The 26361-nt window shown below is 41.5% G+C and overlaps 1 protein-coding gene across 8 annotated transcripts in view; it reads right to left on the bottom strand.

Moving 5' to 3' along the window:
• The window catches only part of ESRRB (estrogen related receptor beta), a 130248-nt gene that overhangs the window by 54975 nt on the left and 48912 nt on the right, over positions 1-26361 (bottom strand). The window contains exon 1 of one of the 8 annotated variants that reach the window (XM_051621495.1): positions 22620-22638. The exons of the other annotated variants lie outside the window; for them this stretch is intronic. The gene's annotated coding sequence lies outside the window, so the exon portion shown is untranslated. Of the gene's footprint in view, positions 1-22619; positions 22639-26361 lie in introns of those variants that run through there. 8 annotated transcript variants of the gene reach the window in all.

Here is a 26361-nt window from a genome sequence, read left to right as displayed (position 1 = left end):
CAACAACTACTGAAATTAAATTGTGATTACTATTGATCTGAACAGGAACTGGACCTCAAGATGTGAAGAGTCATCTGAATGTTGAACACTCCAAGTAACCCATGTCCTTCATTGGATTTCTGGATATTTGTCTTCTAGTCTTAAACCACTTCTTCAAACACACTTTTATTTCAAAGTGTTGGAAGGAAAGTATAATGAATGAATCTTTCCAAGTAGAGGTCTTTCTCAGAAATCCCCACTTACACTAATAAACACTATTCTCCTGCCAGTCACACTGCACTGACTGATGACCCTACCCAACCCCTGCAAATCATGGGGTAAAGTGAATCGAGTCACACATCTCCCTGTCCAGGTGACACTCGTGGGCCCTAGCATCCTGTGGAAGCCACTTTGCTGCCAGCTGTGACAGGCTTGTCTGCCTTGTGCACTTCACTCCAGAGGAAATACAGCAACAGGTTCCCTATAAAAGATCTCTCTAAAAGAAATTAATTGATTTCCTTGGATTCATCCTAAGCAGATAAATAGTCCAAGTTCCAGATACTTCTGACAGCTATCCTGCTTCGAAAGAGAAGGTAAATTCTGTCCATGCTCAAGTAATTTTCTTGCTTCCCACCTTCTCACCCTGGAAAGAGCATCAATCTCTGATCAGGATGAATTTAAGGAACCCAAACTGCAAATGAAAACAGCTACAAGTAGCAAAACTGTCTCCCATGCTGCATCAACCACCTCCACAGAGAGAATTTCAGTCCACAAGGTTAACAGCAGATACTTTGTAGGAAAATCACTGCTCAGCTCAGCTACACCTGAACTGCCTGTTCTGATTTCCTGAGGTACTGGCTGCAGTGCTGCTCACCACTTGGCATTCACAGCAAATCTGGTACAAAATAGGCTGGATCAGCAAGGGAGCCACACAAACTGGACAGCAGTGCTGGGAGAGGCTGTTCCTGACTGTGCCCAAAGCTGGTGCAAACATTCGTATCTATGGTTTTTTTGCATAATTTAGCTGAGGTTTTTAAGTTCCTGGCAAATCTGCAAATGCTTTAAAGTTCCTCTGTCCCTGCAGAACAGCTGGATAGCATTTCAGGCCATGAGTTACTGAGAGAATGTCTTTTGATATGCTCCTTCCAAATACTAAAAGGAAACTTTCAAATTTTGCACAGCAAAAAACTCACACAACCACAACACGAGATCCCTCCAAAGTAACTCATGGCTGGAAACCTTGCTGGAAGGATAGACAAGCAGTCGGACATGGGACAAGGTTATAAATATGAAACACATGTCCTGCAAACCTGTAGTCAAACCTGTACACTTTGATCAGTTTGGAAGACTGAAACAAAGACTCAAGTTGTGTCATCCAGCTTCAACCCTGAACAGTGGAAAACATAACTGTTTAGCAAAAGAACTGGCATGCAAACCAGGGACATTATTCAGTGCTTGTGGACTTACACCAAATCCAGATGAATGAATTTTGGTTACAACTGGTTAAAAAATAGCAAGAAGGCACAATAAAAAAGCACTCAGCATTACAACCCCCCCACTTTACACTGTGCCTGGAGAAGCAGGGGCTGAAGTAGCAGTAGAGAAGGAAGGGAAGTTATGGATTCTGGTGTATCCCGTCAGAGCAGTGTTTATTTTAATCAATCAACTGAAAAAATAGCAGCTGAGAGTAATTATTAATAATCAAGCAAAATTGGATTATTTCTCTGCACTGCAGTGTTGTCGAGATGGGAGGCTGGCATAGACATAAAGTTCATCAGAGCAAGCTACTGAAATAAAATTGCTTACCTCAGCAGTTCATCAGAGAAGGTGGAAAAATGAACCTCAACTAAGCATATGGTATAATATCTGCAAAGCATCAAGGCTAACAAAAATAATTATTGGAAGGTGTCTGAGCTTAGGCATCTGAATCAAGTAATATATCCAGTTGTATATCCAAATGACAGCAGTAAGACTTCCTGCCAAAGCCTTCAATTCCTGAGGTATCTGGTTTTGTGACTTCTCCTTCCTGAAAGTATTTTAAGCTCCCTCTTCCAAAATGCATTGCTTGAGAGGAAGAAGCTTAGATTTTCCTTGAGTCCTCTGTGCAGTTGTGGTCTTGGCTCATTTTATACTCAAGCAATGGAATAGTAACAGGTATCATAAAGGATGGCTATACTGAACATTTTGCAATGTACTCAAGGCAGAGAATTTGATGTTACTCTGCCTAAAACAACCATAACATAGTACTGCACAGAGATGGCCATATTTTCAAATGCAAATACTGAATTGCAACTACAAAACAAACACTTTTACTGCAAAAACAATGGTGCAGTCAACTTCATCCATAAACATCCATAGTCATTTGTGTCCATGAATGCCTTGTCTATGCAATCACACGCGCATCTTGTAAGTACTCTGGAAACACAATTCAGGAGCCTCCATTTGAAAATATAAGTCAGACATGATATTAATGGCCAAATTGGATATAAACCAGTAAAGTACCCTTGCAATAAATGGAATCGTACCCATTTACAAATTTAGGCAGCAAGTCCTACAACACTATACTCACTCCTGGCAAGAGGAAATTCTACCCAGCTGCAAGGGGAATACATGTTTTGTGTTTAGCAGCTTATGAATTATGCTTTCAAATTAAATACTTACTTCTGTCTTGAGTATTTCTACAGCACTCAACTGAATCTAAGATTATTTACCCCCCCATTTACTTTAACAATGCTCTAAATTAAAATAATCTTTTATTTTAAAGTGGACCATGGGAATCTGGAGTTTCTTCCCTCCTTCCCCCCCATCTCCCACCCTGTAACTGTTGGATCTTACAGAATTCTACACAACTCCCAATACATATTATGCAGGAATAAGGGAACTGAAGAGAGAAGGTGAGCTATAAAGTAGGCAGTGGATGTACCTATCTACTTTGGTAAGTCTAATGATCCCCAGAGTAAGCTTGTACATATCAACTGCAGCATAACACTGTTTTCACTGTCCCACTGCAAACACCAGCTGTGCTGGTCTATTTATTTAATATATCATAGAATACTCAGTTGGAAAGGACCTCAAAGATCATCTGATCCAAACTTTCTTGACAAAAGCATATGTTGAGTTCTGTTCCATACAGTCATTTTGAGCTTATCTTTCTAACACTTTTTTTTCTATTTCAGGACGTAAGGAAGAAGGAAGGAGACACATGTGGTTTAATATTTTACTTTGATTTGGATCAATCCTGAAAAGCTTTGATAGTGTGGATCATCTACCAGGGCAAAAGCATACTATTGCTTCTGCAATGTTAGTGTCTGCTCTAGACACCAGCCCACAGAGCAGGATGAAGGAGTGGAAGGGAATAAACAGTTCTGGATAAACAGCACCTCAAGTTCCCTCTGTGAGGAAAGAAGAGATTAAGCCTGATTTGAGGTTCTCTTGTTCTCCATGGTTTGTGCAAGGCCAGCAATCAATCAATCTTCTCTCTTTCCTCCTTTTTTTTTTTTTCCTGGGAAGAACTGCAGGAATATCATGCTCCGGATCTTGTTTAAATCCACAACTCTTCTCTGTCAAGACAATTCTTTCCATCCTCCCCCATGATCCCCCTCCAAGACACCCCCTCCCCCTCTCCCCGAAAAGGGAGCCTTCTGAGCTCGTTTTGCTAATGTATTCTCAAACCAAATTAGGGGCTCTGACTCTCAGTGAAGTTCGTGAGTTAGTTGCTGTGATGCACTGAATTAAAGATACCATCTTGGACTCAAATCAGATTAGAGCCCACACACATACATGCAAAAGCCCACTTTCTAATCAATTTTATAAAGGGCTTCAGCAGAGATACACTAATGGTATTGAGCAAAGATCTTTAAACTAAGTCTGCAAGAAGTCTGTGGAGATAAAATGTACACTGTATTAAAGAGAAAGCTCTTCACTGTGCCCTTTCCATCAAGAACCCCGTACACATTGGAAGAGCACCTCAAAACACAAAATAGGTTTCCTGAACCTGAGTTTCCTCTTCTCCTCCTCTCTTATCTTCCTCCTTCAGGACTCTAAAGTCCTTTCATTTGCTTCATGTCAAGCTGCAGCAGCAGGTCCCTGCACAGAGGGCAGAGGAGACAGTGGAGCTACAGAGCCCTGATCCATGCTATGAATTAGACATAGCAAAAACACAGGTCTAAACTCTTTTAGGCCTGTCCCATGAATCTACAAGAAGTGGGCAAGGTGGACAATCAGCTGACCAGGCTCAAAAGGAGGTCCTACTTTAGCACAGGTACCCTCCAGACACACACAAGATGCTAGGCACTGCCCTCATGCTTGGCATATATAATCGGGGTGCCACAACAGCCCATCCTGATGGAGATGTGACTGAGCATGTGCTAAAGGGCTCCCTTTAGAAAGCAGCAGCTGTGCACACCCAGCATCTTCACATCCTCCTGTCATAATCCTTCCCTCTCATCTGTGGCAACACATTTTCCCCTCTGAAACCAAACTGAAATGTGGGTCCCAGGAAAAGAAGAGCAAGAAATCATAAGAAAAAAATGTTCGGTAAATTGCCCACAAAAAGTGACTAAGAAGGGAAGGCAGAAAAGCATTTATAAAAGAAGCTGCAATTGATGATTTAATAGCCCATTTGTTGCTCAGTCACCAACAACCAGAGAATAAAGCAACCTGTGAAGACTCCAGTTTTGCAGGTTTTCCATGTCAGACTAGGGAGCAACCTTCTACTCTGTTTTAGTATTTTCAGTAAAAGCACTTCAAAACTTTTCACACATATTGGAAAGCTAAATTTCAGAACCCAGTATCAGTCTTTATAGCTATTTTCTTTCTGAGATGCTGTTTCTAAAAAAAGGAGAGGACTCTTGCTAAGGTAACCGAAGATCTATGTCTTAACAAAAATCACTTCAAAAATTGAATTTTCTCTTTAGCTATGGAGAAATACACTACTTAGATCCTCAGAAGTTCTCAGATGACCAGCATGTTCTTCATTCCTGAAACTCTGGTTGGCAAACTGAATTGTGACATTCCACATATGCAGCAGACTCCCCTGAAAATCCTGACAAAAATAAGTCAATTACAAAGTAAATGTATCTGACCAACAACTAGCTAACATACAGACCAGCCTAACAACACACTAAAAGAAACCACTTGAACTTTCACAAGGCCAGCCCTCAGCAGAGGTAGTCTTCCCTTGGTTTCCTGACAAGTGACAGTTCCTAGAGCTTGAAAGGACACAAGTTGCCTCCTGTAGCAGAGAAAATCCCAACTACACTGCTCACTGTTAGGGCTGAACAGAGAGCATCATAGGTGACTTTTCAATGCAGAGCTGCAGCACGCAGAGACCATGACCTCCAGCCTTCTACACTCCTTCATCTGCCTGGCTCAGAGTAAAACCTGTAGTTTGTATGTGCTGCTTCTCCATATTTACTGCATGTATGCATGCTGGACACAATCCAAAGGCTGCATGAAAGCAGCAAGTGTTCTTCTGACCACAACTACCACCTCCGTCATTCACCTCCTCACCACCTTTCTCTACACAAAGTAAGGGCACCTCAGCAAGAGAACTGTGGCTGATACAGAGGCTGACTGCCCAACACAGAAGCCTTGCTGAGAAGATATGAGAGCTCACATGGGCTCCCCATTCCCCAAGAGAGCTTCAGGCCTAGCACCACTGTAGAGTATTACAATGGTCATCTGCTGAGGATGATGCCAATTTTCAATGCAATTAAACTTTCCAGCCTAATGAAATGGCTGTATTGGCTGCAGTGGCAGCAAGGAGCCCTTTGACTCTGGCAGTCTCCTGAGGATGGGTTATCGAGGTTGCAGAGCATTACCGCTCCACTTCTATTTGCAGGCTGCAGCTAATCAACGCCAGACTTGAGAGAAGTAGGCAATGCCAGCCCCAGCATCATGCTCCAACATCATATTGATCCCTCGGAGGAGAGGGTACTTGGGTCTACGCCCACTGATCTGCTGTGTCACAGGCAGTGTTCTTCCAGGAACGCACCCCAGACAGCAGAAGCAAACAGCTGGGAGAAAACTGCTCAGATGGGAAAGCATAAGGGCTACCACAGAGGTGATACAAAGGCAGAAAACTGCCCAGTGGCTTAGGAAGAATCAGATCTGTGACGGTGTCTCAGGCTTCTATGCTGTTTTATTCTTAGGTGGCATAACATAGGCACAACAGCCCTCTCAGGGAGGGCTGACAATGCTGTACCCTGACAGCTGTCACTTTTGAGTCACTTTCCTCTTTTCTAGCTGTTGAGCTTTGGAAAGTGGTGGTGGCAGGGAAGGGGTGGGGTGCAAACTTGATATTACATGATAAGGTGCCAAATATGGACTGTGTGTTGAGGGAGGGAGAAAGCAACAGTTACCTTTGTCTCCCACATCAAGCCATCCTGCCAGTACAGCCCACAAGGATTTCAGTCTTGGAGCTCTGGAGAAGTACAAACATGAACCACATTTGCCTATGACTTTGTCTCTGTTGAAATTTGCCCTGCAGTGCTCAGTCCATCCCACTTCTCTAATTTCAAACCTGCCACAGAGATGTCACCAAATTCAGGCACCCAAAATTCTAGAATCTAAAGTACAACCTTGAAAGATTATTAAAATGGTTTTAAAATCAGGAAACTCTGCAAATAAAAAATACTGTTTGTTTTCTGTGCCTGTTTCAGTTTTCTGGGTAACTTGCATGCTCTCAAACCATGATATCAAATTTCCTTGTGCAATGACCATAGATTCCTCCCTCCTGCTTTTCTTCTTTTAATAAAGCTTGCTTTTGCTTGCACCATTTAGCATCATTATTTTCACACATCTTCCGTGTTCTCTTTTACAAATTGTTGCCGTATTTTTCAAATACCCAGTGTGTCTTCCAAAGACAGATCTGGATCAAACTTCAGAAACCACCTAACCCTAGAAGTGGTTTATGTTCCCATGTGATAAAGGTATAGCCAGGTGACATTCAGGACTAAGGTCCTATACATACCCGCTCACTGAAAAACAAGGAAAGCAAAGGACTACCAACCAAATGGCCACAGGAACTTTATGATGCATTATCCATATTCACCTCCCACTGGGAGAATTTCTTGCTTTGTATGTAGCATACACTTCCCACAAAACCTCAACATTTGAAGGCAGAGGCACAAGACGCAGAACATGCATATGGAAAACACACTGTGAAGAAATTTAACTCTTGCTAACATCTTGAAAAATGCTGGGCAACGTACATTCTGCATGCCATCCAGTAATACCTCCTTCACCTGGAGGTCAGTCTGGAGCCTAACATTATACAAGACAACAATCTTTGGTGGAAATCCTTAAGAATTTCTGGTTATAGGAAAAGGGATTTAAAGAAACCTAGAACTCTCCACGTGAACAGACAAAAGGTCTTCTCGTATCTGGCACGTTCAGGCACATCTCAAGTCTCACAGAGCAATTTTCCCCCCTATGACTACAGAAACAGTCTGCCACATTTTAGCTCTAGACGGCATTTCAGGAAAGCTGGAACTGAATTCAACACAGGGAAAAGGATCTCCTATAACCCTAACCAAAACACCTTCTTAACTTAATGCTGCACTTCAAGATCAGTGATGTGTTGTCCCATTTTCCTGGGTAATTGAGGAAAGGCTCTGAATAGCATCCTGCCACAAAAAAAGGTAGATGATTCTGGTGGTGGCAGTTTCCAGACAGGTCAAGATACAATGTTAGTCTTGAAACCACAGCCATTGGGTTCCTCAGAAGGGATCAAGGAAGTAACATTTCTGCTGCAGATACCACCAAGCTTTCCTTGGTCTTCACAGAGCCATACGGTTGCAAAGCACATCACACAAAAGGATGGTGAACAGAGACTATCTGAAGACTCCCAGTACAGAGATTTTCAGTGTCTGCCATCTACCCACCTTCTTTTCTGGTACCAGGGCCATGGGCAGTTTCCTTATTGAAACCTTTACAGAGCTTTTAGCTGGTCAGGTCTTAAATTTCAGAAATAAAGGCAGCTCAGGGGAGTGGCTGAGTCATCAACTCTGAAGGTATTTAAAAGATATGTAGATGTGGTGCTTAGAGTTTAATGGTGGACTCAGAAGTGCTAGTTTAATGGTTGGACTTGATGATCTTAAAGTTTTTTCCAAGCAAAATGATTCTATAAATCTATTCTAGGGCAGAGACCTCAGGTGAATTTCTCATTGCAACAGAAGAAGAATATCTGGATTCACTCTCTTTACCTGAAATAGGTGCCCAGCCTTGGCTTGCGTGGGAATTCTCGCAGACAGCTTTCAAGCTGGGAGGCATCTTCAGTGAGGGCCCAAGCCCTCACACCACAAGCACAGAAACTATCTCCACTTGAATAAAGGGCCACAGGAACAGTTCTCATTCATGGGACTCCCAAATTACACAAGAGGGGAAGGGAGCACAACGACAGCTCTGAGAGTTTTGAGAATTCACTGGAACAGGCTGCCCACAGAGGTCATATATGCCCCATCCGTGGAAACATTCACAGTCAGGTTGGATGGGGCTCTGAGCAACTTGATCTAGTTGAATATGTCCATGGTCACTGCAGGGGGGTTGGGCTAGATGACCTTTAAAGGTACTTTCCAACCCAAACTATGCTATGATTCCATGATTGTCTACACTGCAGAACTGCCCAGGAGATAAACCTGAATAGTAGCTTTGCCCTACTTAATGACCTAGGAAGTAATTAACCCATCAGTATTGCCCTTCTTCAAGTTACAAAGCTCCCCAGAATAGCAGAGGCACATAGCATTCACATTGGTAGGATTCAAAAGCTTTAACACAGCCAATCTGAGGCAAAGCAACACTGCAGATCAAGGGGAGGCCTGGCTGAGTGATAGGAGAAACAAACCTCTCGTGGTTTAAAAAAGCATGTGATGCAGTCCTGGGAAGCCCCGGATTTCACTAATGAGACAGAGCCAACCCAGAAGAAGATGGGAACAATGGGTGATGGGGTAGAATAGAAATTATCTCTCTGAAGATTCCAAAAGGCGGCAGAAAAGAAAAACAAAAACAGGTTCCAACAACTGAAAATAAAAGGCAATCTGGATCAGACTGCAGCCGATCTGCCTCAAAAGGAAACGGTCAACAAGTAAGCAGGAGAAGCAAGAAAAACACTTTGTCCTTTATGACTTTGGCACAGAACATGAACAGAGACAGGGCACAGGCAGTGTGATATAGATGCTGCAAGGGCAAAAAGGTCTCTGAAATTAGTGCTTATGCACACAGTGCAATACAGAAACCTCCTCTCAAATGAGGATATTTTCCAGAACTACAAAATGTGCTTATCTCCAATATTGGAGTATGCAACTCAGGTCTGCCATGTGCAAAGTACATATACTGCAACACGCCTGGAAAAGAGGCAAAGTCATCTTTGCCATTCAGCCAAAAAGCCGATGCAGCTGCACAGCATGAAAGCTTTCATTTTGACTACAGAAATTCAAGCTAAAGGTCTCTGCACCTATCTTCGGGATCTTCCTGTCCACCAGAGGAAAAATGGAAGACAATCTAATTTGTGGGATGGTGACTGGGCAGGTTGTGTTATTAAAGGCATTATTCTCATTGTTAAAGCACTTCACAAACCCAAAGTGTTAGGCACTGTACTACACATTAAAGATCTGACATTATCTGTACGAATTTGCATTCCAGAGACAGACTAAAAGAACAAAAATGTTCTGATGCTCAACTTACAGGCAGAAGAGAGAATCAGAGACTTGCAGTGTTTGCTCAGTTCACCTAGGGAGGTTATAGAAGTGCTGGGAACTGAGCTGCAATCCTGATCCCAGCTTTAGACCATCTAGCCTCCTTAAGAAATGGCAAGTGGAAGAGTGGCTTAATCACAGGAGTTACTCTGCAGGCTTCCAAGAGCTATGGATGTACCTAATTTATTGGTAGGGACATAGTAACACAGAAAAACCATCTCTTTTCAACAAAACCACCACCACCACAAAACACCATCCACATCTGCCAAACCTTTTCAATTTGCTCCAAAATTTATACTATAAGTATATTTAATAGTTTTCAGGATTTTTCTTCCTTCATAATACTTTGCTTTGACTTTGTTTCATTTATTTTAAGAGAAAGAACGTTTTCTCTCAGAAATGACAGCTATGCAAGGACAACTCCATTTAGTATCATCACAGCTAGGAAAAAAAGTATCAATTTTCTGAAGCTAAAATTTTACCACTTCATGGGAACTAAAAAAAATTTTAAAAAAATTAAAAAAATAAAGTTAAAATATAGTCCTAGGGATAATTCCCACTCACTGGGAACATGAACCAGAGGGCAGAAGGGAGTCCTGGAGAGATGAAACATCCGCTTGAGTGTCTGCAGGAGAAGGAACGAAACAGAGAAAGGTTCCCTCTTTCAGGTCAGAAAGCATTAATTCTGTGGCCTGTGAGCACTGCAGCTAGAGTTTGGGGAGTCTGTGCTGCCATCTTCAGGGATGCTCTCATCTTTCTGTGACCCAGAATCACAAAGAAGGGAAAAAAAAGGGGGACATCTCCATTAAAAAGTAAGGAGAAAAAGAAGCTATCAGCTCTATTATTTTCCTTCCGAGATTGCTGGTTGCCTTGTCTTGGATTGCTCATGAAGAACCATAGAAATTAAAACTGGGAAAAGCAAATAAATGCTGCCTAGTCCATGTGCATCGCCCGGCTGCAGTAAAGCTAACTAATCATTGGAGTTTAGCCCTGTCTGATTTCTTTCTCCTCTTCTAATCCAGAGCAAGATCAGGTGATTATTCACTGAGCCTTGACGGCAGATGCTCAGTCAATGCTAACTAACCATCTCCTTTACAAAGCAATTTCAAAGAGACTGAGTGAGAGACCCTGACCCCCTCCCACAGGGCTGTATTAAAATGAAACAGTTAATTGTGTGCCCACAGGGTTCTCAAAGCCCTGTTTTGCAAGAACAAATCACAGGTATTAAAAAAACTTATGCCTATGTTGTCCTTCCTCAGACAAAACAGCAAGACTTGAGATGCTGTGGGGATACGTGCTGCGTAGTAACAAAGGTAAATTGAGGAGGATAAACCACATTCTCCTTGTTTCTGACCTAGCAGACACATGCATATCTCAAATCATTCTAAAATGCCTTTTGATGTGTGCAGCTCTCCCTTTTTTCACTACAATTCATTCCACATTGCTGTGAATTCTTTGTTTCTTCTCTGAGTTCTTACCTTGTTGCACATACCTTATGTTTTTCAAATCGCTTTACAGGCTCCTGGCCACAGGGCCCTCATGGGTCAAATATTGCACAACAAAATACAACTCATTAATACTGTGTTTTAAAGTTGAAAATCATGTCTGTTACTCAGCTGCTATGCTGAGATGGGACTTTCTGTGCTGATCATAACACTGACTGAATGGGAACTTCATTCTTCAGACCCTCTTGGCCTCACTATCCTTGTGCCCTCAGTAAATATGACTGCTTCATCTTCTCAATTTGACTAAAAGACAAAACAAGAAATAATGCTTTTAAACAAATTAAGCACCACATATTTGCTCCTACAGAGGTCAATATAATTACTGAAGGCACACACATAAATAAGTACTATCGTGTTTTCTTAATATTAACAACCCATTTTGGTTTAAAGCTTTTGGATTTGTATTTTACTTCACCTAGGATACAGGTATTAGCTCACAACAATTTTTATCCACTTGGGTCACTGTAAAAATATATTAAAAATCGAGGATTTATGGTGAATAAGAAGCAACATGCAGCCTCTTCCAACTACATGGACTTCAAACTGCTACTCAAAATTGTATGCACATGATGGGATCATTTCACTCATTCCCTCTCCGAAGCCTAACACAGCAGCTCTTCTGCAGGGTACAGCCAGAGTTCAAGAAGTGAAAAAAGAATTGTCTGTCCTATTGAAACTATAATGGAAAATAAAAAATCTGAGCTGAAATTTAATCAGAACATCAGTATCCACCAAATAACCAAGTCTGCAACGCCATGATGGGTGCCAGGGACAGAGATGCAAGCCGGTGCCAGGCTGAGGTGCCAACTCTAAGTGCAAAGAAATTCTCATCAGCAACACCAGCCCTTGCTCTGCCTTCAACACTTGCTTGCTTGCCTTCTGCTCAGCTGTGATAACCTGCAAAAACAGTCAAGACCACAATTTAGCGTAAGCATGAATGAAAGAGGAAGGAGAAAGGAAATGTTTTGCTCCTAACTATAGAGACTGCTACTAAAAAAGTTGATCAGAGTAGAAAGCTGTCACTTTGCTGATGGATTATGTTAAAGCCATTCCACAACATTTAATAGACAGTCTCTTCTTACATTGTCCTGGTCCCTTCTCTTACCCATCACACGCACTCAGCTTGGTCCATCTGGTTTGCCCATTTTTCAAACATGCACCTGCCTTTTCCCATGCTGTCCCTCACTTCAACCTACTGGCTGACACTGTCTTGCAGCCAGTGCCTGTGACACACCCCTTTGCAAGACCTTCATCTACTGAGACCACTGGCAGAAAGCAACTCACTAATGATGGGTGGTGAGCTGTGCAGTGAAGGACATTGTCTTTCTGAAGGACACTGTCTTTTCAAAATCTTTACAAAACATAAATGCACTCCCAGTCTATAAAATTGGACAAATGGTTTTTCTTTTCCCCAGTGCTGCCTGCTACTGGTCTGAGGGAAAGAACAGAGCTAGAAAATCCTTCAATTTCACTGCTTTCTGATTACTGCCTTGGTGCCTTCTCTGCTGATCCCTTTCCTTATTCATTCCACGCTTTCCAGGGCAGTGCCACGGGTCCCCGCACCTCTAACAGCAGGTAGCGCACCACAGCCTGGCCTTAGGAAGAGGCATTCCCCATATTGTCCTAGAGCAAACCTGCTAATCTGCTGCTTTGTTCCTCTGAACTCTTGCAAGTGCTGCCAAAAGAAGAAGCAGAGGTGCTGGGGAGGTGTGTGTTACACCTTGTGTGTGGATGCTGCTGCAGGAGAGGGTATATAAAGTAAGCTCTGGAGGTAATAGCAGCGGCTACTGCAGGCCACCACGGAGGAGCATGAACAGAGCTGGCAGGAGACAGCTTATCCATGCTGTGCTTTGGTCTATGCAGTAACCTCAGCCTCTCACTTTCATGAGTGCTAAATTCACACAAAAATGTTTTTTTTTTAAACCCACCACAGGCGATTAAGCTGTGATCTAGATTAATTAGCTGCCATATTTCATTTTTAAAATCAGAACTGGCCTGCGCTGACACCAGGGAAACTTGTAATATTTTCACAGGTACCTAACTGCCTCTGATTTTTCACATTGCCTAGAACTGAATAGCTGCTCCCAGCCTCACTTGCCCACGCCAAGCAGCTGCCTGCACCCACTCCTGGAAGCAATTCTGCTGCACTCCTGGGGACAGGCAGTAGGCTGAGGGTGGGGGACCAGAGATCTCCTAATGAAAGTGCTGACCCTGGTGTAACCTGCATGGCCCAAGTAGCATTGCTTCAGTGTTGAAAACAAAAGATTGATTAATTGTATAATGTACTTTTACTGCTGCTAATTTTTCTGAGTGCTGCCGTTTGGTGTCTTCTGGAGGCTAACAGGCCTCTTTGGCCACAAAACAATATTTACTCCATCCCAGCAGCTGGGCTGTTGGAGGCAAAAGATGCATCAGCTCCCTGAGTGATACGTAAATGTCAGAATGTACATCATGGAAAGGACACATCTGAAAAAGGTTCACTATCACTGTGTGGAAACATGGCTCACCTTCTACCTTCTATTCCTGTGAAGATCTTTCACTTGCACCTTTAAATCCCTGCAGAAAGCAGGTGACAGGCAACAACCTTGTCTAAGCAATGTCATGGACTGACTTCTCCAAAACTAGATTTCTGAGGTGCTAGACTCTCCTGTCTAGCACTACATTGCCCTTTGTCCACTGTGGCCTCTCTGAACAAATGCTGCTCAACCCACCTTCACAAAATACTTTTCAGTCTTAATGACACTTGAAATAAATGTTGGCTCAATAACCTCAGTCCTCAAATCTACATCTCCTGCTGGAATCAGGAATTCTTTCAGGGATTTAATATTCAGCAAGTTCACACTCCTCTTTAGGTTGTTTTATGTCCTTCACAAGAAGAGTCCTAACAGCACTCTTCTCAGTCCAAGGAGGTACTCTGAGACTCAGTTCAGCAAGAAGCACCTCCTGCAACCAGGGTGGGGCTTCATGGGGGACATCCATGCTTGCTTCAGTAAAAATGGACACGCACAAGAGGTGAGTCAGGGGTGTATGCATAAGGCACATGGGTGAGGTAGCAAATCTATTTACACCAAGAAGTCGGAGACAGACACCATGTAACTCTACGTATGTTCATGGGCATATAAAGTATTCATATGAATGCAAAGTATTCCTCAAAACCAGGTAAAACTCAGAACCTGCCTTACCTTCCCCATATCTATGTACACCAGCTAGAACAAGAACTGCACAAATGTAAAGAGCTACCAGAGCAGGAACTACAAAGCAATGCCATTAGCACATTAACTTAAAAAGCAGAAGCGGTGTTACCATGTGCTGTTCTCTGTTCCCTCCCACTGAGCAGAAAGGACTTCAGATGAAAATAAAAGTGGTGAGAAAGTGAAACTGTCTCATGCACCACACTGCCAAGAACCAACAAGGAGTCAACAGGTAAGCACCATGCAATCTTGCAACACACAATTAAGACTTCAAACCATACCAATAGCCAGTAGCAGCCAGCAGAACAAACCAATGGTGGTCCTCAGTCCCCCTCTGACTGACTGTCAGCTTTTTCTTACAGGAATATTCAGTAATTTTTCACAATTAAAAAGGTCAGCTGAGTTTTATCCTTCTTCCACACTAAGCCAGTGCTGCTCTAACTTGCCCCAACTGATGCACAGGACTCCACTCTTAACCTACCTCATAGCAATGTGTCATTCCTGCCTTCTCTGCTCCTGTGGAGCAGAAGAGCAGTACAGGCCTTCTACCAGCTGCTAATGTGTATCTTCCTTCTCTAGTTGCAGGGATGCTAAACACACTGTAATAAATCCCCTCATCCCAGGGGAACCGTTCTCTTTCTTCAGGACCCATGTCATTACACACAGCAGCTCTCTCCAATGTCAAAAGCTCCATTTTAAAGCTCCTCTGCCCTCTGAAATATCCTGCTGCCCTACATCTCATCACCTCTCACCAACACAATTTGCTCCCAACACCACCTGGCATTCAAGTTCCCCACAATGGGTGCAGGAGGCAGGTGCTGCTTTCAGCCAGTGACAGGAGCCACGATAGGGCTGTCAGGTGGAAGGTACCTGTATGTTTGTATGGGCAGGCTTTACATATGTTCCTCTTTCTCTCCTCACAAGGATGCTTCTGACAACCTTCACTTTGTAGCAGGGAGAACAGCCTGCATTTTTGAAGGAAAGCCCCTTTCCAGTCCAGTGGCCATTCAGTGTATATTGAATTAAAAAGCTTGGAGAGAAACAAAGCAGTAGTTTTGTGAGGCTTGACCCCAATTTTTAAGCAAATTCTCATTGAATTTTAGCAACAGAAACCTGTTCATGCAGTATCAAAATCCCTCTTCCTCCTCTGTGATCCCTCCTTTTCCTTAAGCTGTCGTATTTAAATCCCAGCTTTCTGCAGGAAGAAATGGCTGTGCATTTCCAGTGTATGTTCAGTAAATTAAATTCAAAAGGTGGTGAGAAATAGTTGTTTCCTCCCAGGCTTCAGACAGAACCCTTAGTCACAGGGCAAGACACAGCCACAGTGACCGGACTGCTGGCTGCGGCTTTTCAGTCACCATCGCTCCGACACAGTCTGATCTCAAGCTCCACGACACAGGTTTTACCCTTGCTTGTCTCTTCTACATCTTACTATCTCTAATCAAACACAGCTCCAACAGTGTCCAGTGGAAGAATACTGTTTAATTTAATCCAGAATGCTCTGAACCATCAACTTTCCTTTGGATCTCTTGTCTAGAACTGTAGAATATGGCTTGGCATTGTGTTTTTTTTACATTTCCTGGCAGCATTGGAGTTCTCAAGATACCACAGAACCAGTGCTAAATTTAGATTTCCTACCCACAGGTGAGTATCAGGCAGGTTTTATTTAAGGCACAATTGGTTACATTTGCCTTCCACTTTTTCTTGATTTTATCTATTGCTATAAAGACGCAATTGCTGCTCAGCTTGATGGTATTACTTAGATACCTTGAAAAGAGCTTGAAAACAGAGTCAGGTCTTCTTCCCAGATATCTTGCTCTAGTCTTCTTTTTCCTTTGCACAGGCCTTCTTCTTCCACTGGTAGCATCCTCATATATTTGGCAAAGAACATTGTCATCTGGAGCTCTCTGGAATTCTCCACATGCCGGAATGCTTCTTTGAAGTCCTGTTTTACTCACCTCTGCTGCGTTTTTATCCCAATAATATTCTTTGCAACTTCAGCGAGTTCACACTTCACCACCTCTCACACCTCATTTGGCATTGTCCTCTGTTCATTTTATAAATGCATCAAACTGCTCCCCAATTACCACTAGGTAGCTTTTCCCAACATACTCCAAATTATTCCCAAAGGGCTGAAAGAATCATTTCATGCATTAGAAGCATAAAACCTGAACTCCAAAAGAAGCAGCCACAGATCTGAGTGACTAACAGCACCTGACAGTTTTATGGAAGGAAAATCATTGGTTTCTGCCCTTCCCATACACAGCTTGACTCCTTTTTTTTTTCCCCACCTCAATATGATTTCTTACATTTGTTCCAGGTATATCTTCCTCCTCCGCAATGTTGAGCTCAATGGCCTATTATTAATCTTGTGCCAGTTTTACATGGGTCTACCCCATCTGATTTTTACAGTTACTTGTCACTTACAGAAGTAAAAAAGACAGCAGATTCAGATCCAAATTACCTTAGAAGACAATTCTAAAATGCAAGCTCCCAAACATGCTCCAAGCTTGTAGATGGCTTCTTCATCTCATGGCTTCTACTTGTCTAGTTTCCCATAGAAATTCCTAACACCAGCCTCTTCCCTCAGCAACAATGACAGCATTTCGTGGTTGTTAGTTGCTCTCAGAAGATAAGTAATATGATATAAACTACCTATTGCTGTGAGTGAAACAGAACCTGTTAGCACAGCCGTTGTTCCTAGAAGGCAGCAAGTACTGACTACGCTATTACAGGCAGGTTTGCTGTCACAGTAGAAGTAATTTTTGCATGGCATCCACCCTCTTCAAAGATTTTTCTCTGTTGCTGTTTAAGGTTTCTTCCCTGGTTCAGTAGTCCACATAATGAACAGTGTCAAATCTTTACCCTAACTCTCACATTGGTGATGTACCAAAGATACAGTGAGACTACGCAGATGTTACTCTCCCAGAACAAACCAGACACATTGAGGATTAAGGACAGGGGTTGAAATAATGGTAAGCCCCAAACAAATGGATTGTCCCTGTTAAATCTGCATTTAATTGTTTCTCATTGTTATTCATTTAACCTGTTAAGAAAAGAAGCCTGATAAACTAGCAAATGACTAAGAAAAAGATAAAGAGGATACCTGAAACAAATACCTCTATGTATTCATCACATTGTGATGAGGACAAGCAATACTCTAGACTAGATGAGAAATTCCTGTATTTCCTGAAGAGACAAAATACATGATGTTGATGAACCAACTGTGAATTTAAGACAACACATCTGTCATTCTTAACTGAGGCTGCAAGAGCTCAGCAATTCAGATCCCAATGACACTGTTATACTCCCAAGTGTAATCACCTACACAAGTGACATCAAGATACACTTGCCAGGAAACCAAGTCAGCAATACTTCTCTTCCACATAGCTTTAACTTAAATATTTTTACCTAAAATTTCTGTGTGTCTCTTTATTAGGAAGAGACTCACAAAATAGGTTTTAAGATACCATAACATCATTGGGTAAACTCAAGTAAGAGGAAAGAAACTCAAGGGGCACAACATGAGGGCATGAACTGAAACAGTAGAATCTGAACACAAGGGAACCGTTTTTCACTGTGAGGCAACAGAGCACTTGCACAGGTTGCTCAGAGAGGCTGCGGAGCCTCCCGTTTTAGAGATATTCAAAAGCCATCTGGACATGGTCCTGGAAAACTGGTAGCCCTGATGGAGCAGGAGGGCTGGTCTAGATGACCTCCAGAGGTTCCTTCCAACCTCAATTGTTTTGTGATTCTGTGAAAAAGCAAGAGATTGCTTCATTTAGGAAACAGCGTGCAAATACACAAAGGATGCACTCATAAAGACAGTTGCGTATTTCTCAAAGACTGCATGAAACTCATAAGGGAAACACTAAGGTTTCTCTTTCCTCATCAAGCTTCTTTACCACGAGATCTTCACAGACAGTGGAATTGCTCTTCAGGGGTGCAGTGACAGTGTCCAAACATATACCAGTAAGATGCAGAAGGATGTGTGCAGTATAGGACCCATCAGAGATGACAGAGAGCTTCCCTGGAGGCTTCACAAGGTCCATAAACGTGGAAACTCTTAATGCAGTAATGAGAGCACTGCCAAGATGCCCAGGAGAAACTCGCATGTACTTTTTAGAGGACAAAGCTCTTTGAACGTTTCCAAAGAGCTGGCCTGAGAAAACAAAGGTGCACTGGCTGCTCTCCAGGCAGGCCCCGCAGCCCCTCAGGAGCGAGGCCCGGCGCGCTGTCGGCAGAGCCCTGCAGAGGGCTGCAGAGCTCTTCCAGCTCCCACCTGCGCTGGAGCCACGGGCAGGTGGAGGCAAAGCCAGTGACCAGTGCCCCACTGAAGGAAGCAAAACTAATTCTCCTTTCAAAAGAAGGACATCTCTCTATGCTACTCTTATTTCTACTCAAATCTAACAGCCTGTAGGCTGATTGTGACTGTCTTAACCTCCCAAAGATCCCGCTTTTGCAAGTTTTCCCACAACAACAGCTGAAAGACAGAGATGCTGAGGCTCTTAAGTGTGACAGTGAACTCCTCTTCCAGGAGGAGGATTTGTCACTCAAGATGCTTTTCCCACCAAGGCTCTGTAGTCCTAAGGAGCTCTTATGGAACAGATATTGGAAAAGATCTACCTGTTTCTCCTCTTTCCCATTGCAGCCACATCCTCTTCCTCCCCTCTCCAGACCTCCACCTAATGGTGCTGAATGGCTGGCTGGTGCAGAAGGGCTGCCTTCCTTCTACACCCCATGTCAGGCTCAAGCACTGTTGCCTAAAACAAGCCACCTTTGTCCACCAGCTTCCCTTAAACTCTAGCTTTAGCTCTGAGCCCTTTTTAAAAAAATTGAAATCTCCAACACTCTGGATCCCCTAGTTCCTCTGATGCCACATCTCCTACTTATTTCTCACCCTCTCCTTATCTATATAGGGTCAGGGTCAGGTTTTGAATCACAAGATTTGGGGTCCAAATCCTTTCTCTGTCTCAAGTGGATCATGAGTTTTCCTGTGCCCACTTTCTATCAGTTACTTGCTCCAAGCACAGGATAGTCTGATGTCTGTACATGCCTCTCACCACGCTATGGACAGCTACTTGCCACAGCAACACCAATGCTCCATGGAATTTGGTGTCCAAGACACATCACCCTCCTTGAAAATTCCAGCTGAAGTAGCATTAACTGTTCCTTTATGGTATGTATTTACCTACTTCCTTTTCAATCTACATGCCTGAATGAAATAAATTACCTCCTAAGAGGGAGTAGAGAACTTAAATTAGACACCAGCCACCCCATCTCTTTTAATCCATCCAATATTAGACTCTTTAGTCATCAGGATAACAATCCTATTTGCAAATCAGTTACCTTTATCAGATAACCAACAGGACCTAGTACAATATCTATTAGTTCAACAACATCCCCACCAAGATATATAACTGCTTCTGTACAAAAACCTTTCTTCTAATCCTTCTTAAACTCAACAAGACTGATTGTTTTTTATTATTCATGAATTAATTTTTAACTCTTGGTCCAACAGGGGAATTGAACCTATAACATTTTGCAGAGACTGAAGCAAAGTAATAGTATGTTGAATAACGCAGATCACCCAAAAGAGGGTATTTTTTTCTTCTTTCAACTGACAATTAAAGGGGGGGGGGGAGGGGCAGCATCTGTTTTTCCCTAAACACCTGAGGGGAAAATTCTAAGGAAAATTAGTGTATTAATACCACATTGCTGTACTGTGAGAGCTTTTGCTTTTTATTTCATAAATACGCTAATTTCAAAACTTAAGTTAATTCATATTTTTAAAAATAAGTCCATGTTAGAATGGGAACTCAAGAGCAGAAATATTGACAAATGGTCTGTATTATTAGAGAAGTAGTGATCATGGGCATGATTAGGGCTTATAGTTCCTTCTGTAATGACAGTCTTCTAGCTGTAATTGCTAGAAGAAAAGGAATCATTCAATTTTAAAATAAAAAACACTTCTAAAATAATAAAAAGAGAACATTCAGAAGCACTGTATGAGTTGAAATTAAAAAAAAAACAAAGGTTCTCATCATCAAATAACTTTCTAAGCAAAAGATTACATAAGGGGAAACACACTGTATTTCGTGCCTTCCAAAACCAAATAACATGAAAAAGAAAAGCTTCCAAAATAACAAAAAATTAAACAAAAAAGAAAAAAAGACATTCCAAACCACTGACTCTTCAGGCTACAGCACATGAGCGCAGCTTTATCGACAATGTTACAGCTGGATCTATTTTCTGAACACCATTTTTCAAATTCCTCTCTGATACTTATTTTAAAGAAAATCTCTGTTCCTCTTCAAAAATTGCAAATTCAGATGTGTTGATTTATAAATATAAAATCTACCTGCAGCTGTTTAGTAGCACATAAACCTATATAACCTGTAGTTATATATGGTCCAAGAGAAACACCAAAATGTTGCACATGGTATATTTGTATGTACAGCATTCTACATTTATAGAATACCTCCTATGTAAGGCTATAAAACAGATTTACAAACCCTAATTAACAAAGACTCTGAACAATATTGTGATGAAGACAGACGTACCTGCTCTTATATTTTTATACATGTATATACATGCACACACACAGAAATAGGCAATCATATACAGAAAGGTTTGCATATGCGTACACAGAGACATTATCTGAATAACTGTTTAAGAAAAACAATACACTATGCAATATCAAATTAACATGTGGTTATGTGTAAGATTATATCATATATATATATGTTTTGTTAATTTACAGTATGTGCACATCTATTTAAAAATAAGTGTGTACACATGCACCCTGATATAGATCCATCCATGTGTTTACAGATCTCTGTATGCAAGAAAATGATTTATCTCATGTTTTGTCTCATTCTAGTCCTTTACAGTGTGCTTGGTGTCACTATGCAACTTGTACCAGCTATTCTAAAGAAGTGACTGGCATCTGAAGTAAATAAATATGGATACATGATACACTTAACCATCATTTTCAAAAGGTCAAATTTGCTACAATCTATTAACGCAAAAAGAACCCACAAGAAATGAAGTCAACATCCTTCAGGAAGTGCAAGCATCAAATGTAAGTTTTCCCGTGTCGGGATTTCCTTGGCTCTGAGCGTGAGTCTGGACTGTATCGGGCAGATGTGGCCCCGTTCCTGCCCCAAGCCCCGGTCAGGCTGCATCGCAGGCTGCACAGCAGCGCTTGGAAGTCACTGCTTAATACATTCAGGTGTATGGAGAGCCCTGATCTAGCCAGATACCTTCACACTAGTGACGAATCTGATTTAAAAAAAATTGCCTACTAAAGAGTGTCAGGTAATAGGCACCAACGTTTTTAGCTTGATAGGAGAATGTCTTTGGTATCTCCCTGTACCATTACTTCCTTAGTTAACAAAAATGACCAAAAATCGTCATCAACAGAAATATAAACACTGCAAAGAAACTGAATTAAAACTCTTAGAGGTAAAAGCAGAGGCAAGATAATGTATGTCTGAAAAGAAGCTGAAGGACTGAATTTCCGTGTTCTGAAGAATTAAATCGCTCTTCTTCCTCTACAGCACTTTAAAAACTGTTAAAACTAGGTAGCAATCACATGCCATACATGGTCCAGAAACAAAGAAAAATAAACTAACAACAACTCCTCAACATTGCTGTACATATAAAAGAACATTTTAAAAAATAAAAAGCAAAGTAGGAAGAAAAGGTACACACTGAAAATGCGTTATCGGCTAATTCTGGTTATGTGCACCAAAAAAAATTTCTCCACCAATTCAGTAACACCCCACATTCTCCACTGCTATGTTGCCATATCTGTGAAAAACTAATCTAGGTAAGTATAATATCTTAAATCAGGAAACAACATGTTTGAGAATTAGAACTTACAGATTGACTGAATAGAACAGAAACAACACAGAAGACATTAGGAAAAAAAAAAAAAAGATCTGTCAAAGAGTAATTCTTTAGTGTCCTTATTTTCAGCTGTTTAAATTTTTAATATATAAAACAGTGTAAATCTCAGTAAGAAATTTTGTTTGTAATTGTTCGTGTCAGCACATTTGAAAAAATGTATTTGTGGCAACTGATGGAAAAAACCTTATTTCTGTCTTTATTTCACCCAAGTGCTTACACATTCTTAAAACTATCATCTCCATATGCAAAATCATAACAGGAGAATTGAACGCTTTTTAAAAGCTGTTCTTTTGACCTTTCTCTTGAGCAGAAGGACGTCGAGACAATACACTCACCAGCATTGTTCACAGTGACGGCTCCATCACCGGAGACTGAGGGCCATTATTACTAAAGAGAACTTTAAAGCACCAGGAGAAAAAGGGGAAAAATTAGAAAATAACACTTCTAAACATGCTGTACAAAAACAGTAGATACAGAGCAACAAGAAATCTTCACCTAAAAACAGCTGCAATACAACACAGACAATCAATTCAAAACAAAAAATGCTATGAGAAATTGTCTCCTGTTATGCAGGATATTCTAAGCTGGAGGTCCTACGTCCATCACTCACAGTATATGCTATTCTAATTTAAGAAAAATATATGATCCTTAAGATACATGGTAAATCAAACTTAATTTCTGGGAATGGAAAAGGAAAATCTGGACTGAAGGAAGGCGTTCTCGGCAAAGACTCTTACCCTACCAAGAAGAAACTAGATTAGGCTTCCTTTTTCTTCCAAGCCTTCAACAGGATGCAATATTTGTGAGATGTCCTTACAGTCATGGCAAAAAGTGTATGAAGACAGCCACTTCTCTCTAAATGTCAGTCATTTCCTTTCACATACACAAAAATGCTAGAATAAATAAAACTGTCCAAAAGCAGAACAGTCCTACCACAAATTTTATTGCAATTTAAGTCCTATCTTGAAAAAACAAAACAAAACTACACCACTTAAGAAACAATATTCATACAAAAAAGCAAAGCAGCCCTCCTTGCGTCCCATGCACATGTAAGTTTGGGATCTTATTAACAGATTCTGTGTTGACTGCTAAATTCTTATGGAGCAGGAATATCATTTGTAGGACAACAAAGTCATCCTAAGGGTGACTTGACTGAGATTTGCCAGGATCCCACAAAATGACCAGGATTTCTTACATATTTATTTCTCCCCCGTTCAAAAAGGGTGTGCAAGAAGATTCCAGCTCAGCAGGGACCCAGAGCCATCGCAGGTTGTGTGATAACAGCTTGCCACCTGCTTTCGCAAGTTGTCTTTGCGAAGTGCAAGGGGCACTGAATAGTAACGTTGCCTGTGGTGATAGGAATGCACCGAACAGCTCAGTATGCAAAAGCACTTACTGGTACACAGTGCTCTTCACAAAGGGCATTGCAGAGCACTTTCCAGACTGTCAGAAGTGCTAGGAGAGGAAACAGTAGTGTGTGTGTTGCAGAACGAACATAAGCAGTTGCCATCACAATAAAAGAAGGTATAAGCAAATACTGGTACATGCTGCTCGTAGGGGGGAAAAAAGGGGGGGGGGGGGGGGGGGGCGGTGAGGAGGAGGGGAAAGACAGGAAACTTAGCAGCAGACCAGAAGGGGCATTTCTTTGCAAGAACAGCAAGGGTTAATAGTGGCATACAAGCTCCAGTCCAGTCAAGATAGGGTCAAATGATGTGCAGTGAAAGTTTCAAGTCCTCAATCCCCCAGAGCTTGTTTGCTAATTACATTTGCAATTACAAACATGACAAATATATTATTATACAGTGCGTTCCACCTTGAGCAGGCATGTTTCTCCTCACGGACAGTCCCTGCCAGCAGCCAGACTCTCAAACACTGGAAGAATCAAAGTGAACTGTGCTCCAGCTGCAAGGATAATTTGTGGGCATCTCTACTGCTCTGAAGAGACAAGGCAAAGCTTTAGAGAGAGGCTGCATAGCCGGGACGGAAACAAATGTACAGAATAAGTTACTACAATTTATTTCCTAAAAAGTAAAACTCACCAGGTCAATAGCTATTACTAATAAATAATAATAAATTATATTCTGTTCCCTATGAAAGGCACAAAGCACTTTACATGTGCAAGCACATGGAGATGACTACATTCTCAAAAAGCAGCCAATGCCGGGTAGACAGAAAGAAATCAAGATTTTCCTATTCTTGGTAAGGTCATCATAGCTGAATACTGCTAACATCTTCTTTGCTAAGTCCTTCACTAAACAAACAACCATCTCATCTATACTTTGCAATGGAAGCTCTGAGCTTTCCTTTTTCCCCCCCAGTTTCTACAGCTGCATTCCCTAGGAACCTCGCTGCTGGGTACTGGGCAGACGATAAATTTACTTGCTCATGCTGAACCAACTAAAAATTGTGTTGTGCTCCCTGGCTGTAAAGTTACTATCAGTAGCAACATAGAATGAAGAACAGGTCTGACTGGGAAGAATTTCCATCTCTGCAATCTACAGTGGAATCAGTGACACACAAGACTAGCTGCTGCTGTGACCCCCAAATCCTAAATTGAGGAATGCAAGTTAGAAAGAGAAGTTGAGGAAAGGATTTTGGCTTTTATAGCCCAGCTTTGTCACCATCTTTTCTACTTTTACTATTTCTTTCCTTAATTAAATCTCTCTTAGACGCTTTATACTTTTTGGAGAAATTCTACTGTGTTCTCAACAGCACGTATAAAGCTCAGCTAGTCTCAGGTTTAAACCTTTTACCTTCTCCCTTCTTCTGTTCCCTAAGAGAGTTTGTATGCTTTAAGCCCTTGAAAATTTAATAGAGAGACTCAATGACACAATGCACAAAACTTCTTACTAAACCAAAATTACTGGAAGACTACAAGAGTCTTCAAAGTACATGAAATTCAGCAGAGAAAAGAGGGAAGTGGAAAGGACATGGAGAGTAGAGCAATGTTCTCTCGGAGAGGAAGAAAGCGGGATGTGAAATGTCAGTTAAAGCAACTTTCTCCTGATCCAATCTCTCCAAAGTCTTTCCCCTCTCAGGCTAAATGCAATATTTATTGATTACTTCAAATCAATACAGTGAAAAAAATCCTATTTTTTAAATATATTGATTTTTCCATATTTCTCAATAATTGATAATGATTAGATCATCCTTACTTTTACAAGTGGAACTGGAAGAGGAGGGAAAAGTTAATATAAATACTTCAAAGATACCGATTTCCTCATCAGCCTTGTGCTCAAGAAGCTTAGTGTACCAAGACCCAATTCTATGATGGGAGCCTAGTCAGGAACCCAATAACTAGCCCACTTCCCTTGCAGAGGTTTTTCAATTTCTTCTGTCAGTAAAACAAACAACTCCCTCCCCATTCTCCCCAATTAACAACTCTTCCCTATCCCAGACTTTGAGAGACACTCAGAGCAGACAGTTGCATTCAGCTTCTCTGACTCAGATTTCCTCCCATTCACGGAACACACAGATTTCCAGTAACCTCTGATATCAAGTCACATTTCCTCAGTATGTGCTTTAGAGTCAGTGACAACACTTTGTTAATTCTCTGCCACAGAGTCCGGAATCGCTCCTTCATTGACTTAAAATTCCGAAGTTATACATTTCCATCTCTCTATCACGTATATCAATTTTTCCTTTCAAATTTTCTTTCTGTTCTTGAAATAATTTTCATTTTTATTAGATCAATGACTCATGTGTCTTTCTTGTACTTCAGAGGAAACAGTGTAAGAGACATAGCATCTGGCAGGATGCCCTCATTTGCCAATGATTTTTATTTTCCCTTCATGATGGTTCCTTGGTCAGTTTCTGTCTGTCATGTAGAATATTAATTAAAAACAGATATGGCAATTTTGTAGTCCTATCAACATTTCTCATGGCAACTATAACTAGGTGGAAGAAATTTCTGTGGGATGTGGAAGTTCATATAGAAAGGTAAAAATGCCGTATTTCACTGTCCTTTGAAACAGCCTCAGGTTTGCATATGAGAGAGACACCACCAATATTCAGTATATGTATGTGCATATACCTGCATGCAAATATTTGTAGATGCACACGTATTTCTGTGTTAAT

Source organism: Apus apus, chromosome 5 (genome assembly GCF_020740795.1).
Source record: "Apus apus isolate bApuApu2 chromosome 5, bApuApu2.pri.cur, whole genome shotgun sequence".
In the NCBI taxonomy this organism is placed as follows: Eukaryota; Metazoa; Chordata; class Aves; order Apodiformes; family Apodidae; genus Apus; species Apus apus.
Note: the sequence above shows the minus strand (reverse complement) of the source record. Positions and strands in the feature narration are given on the sequence as shown.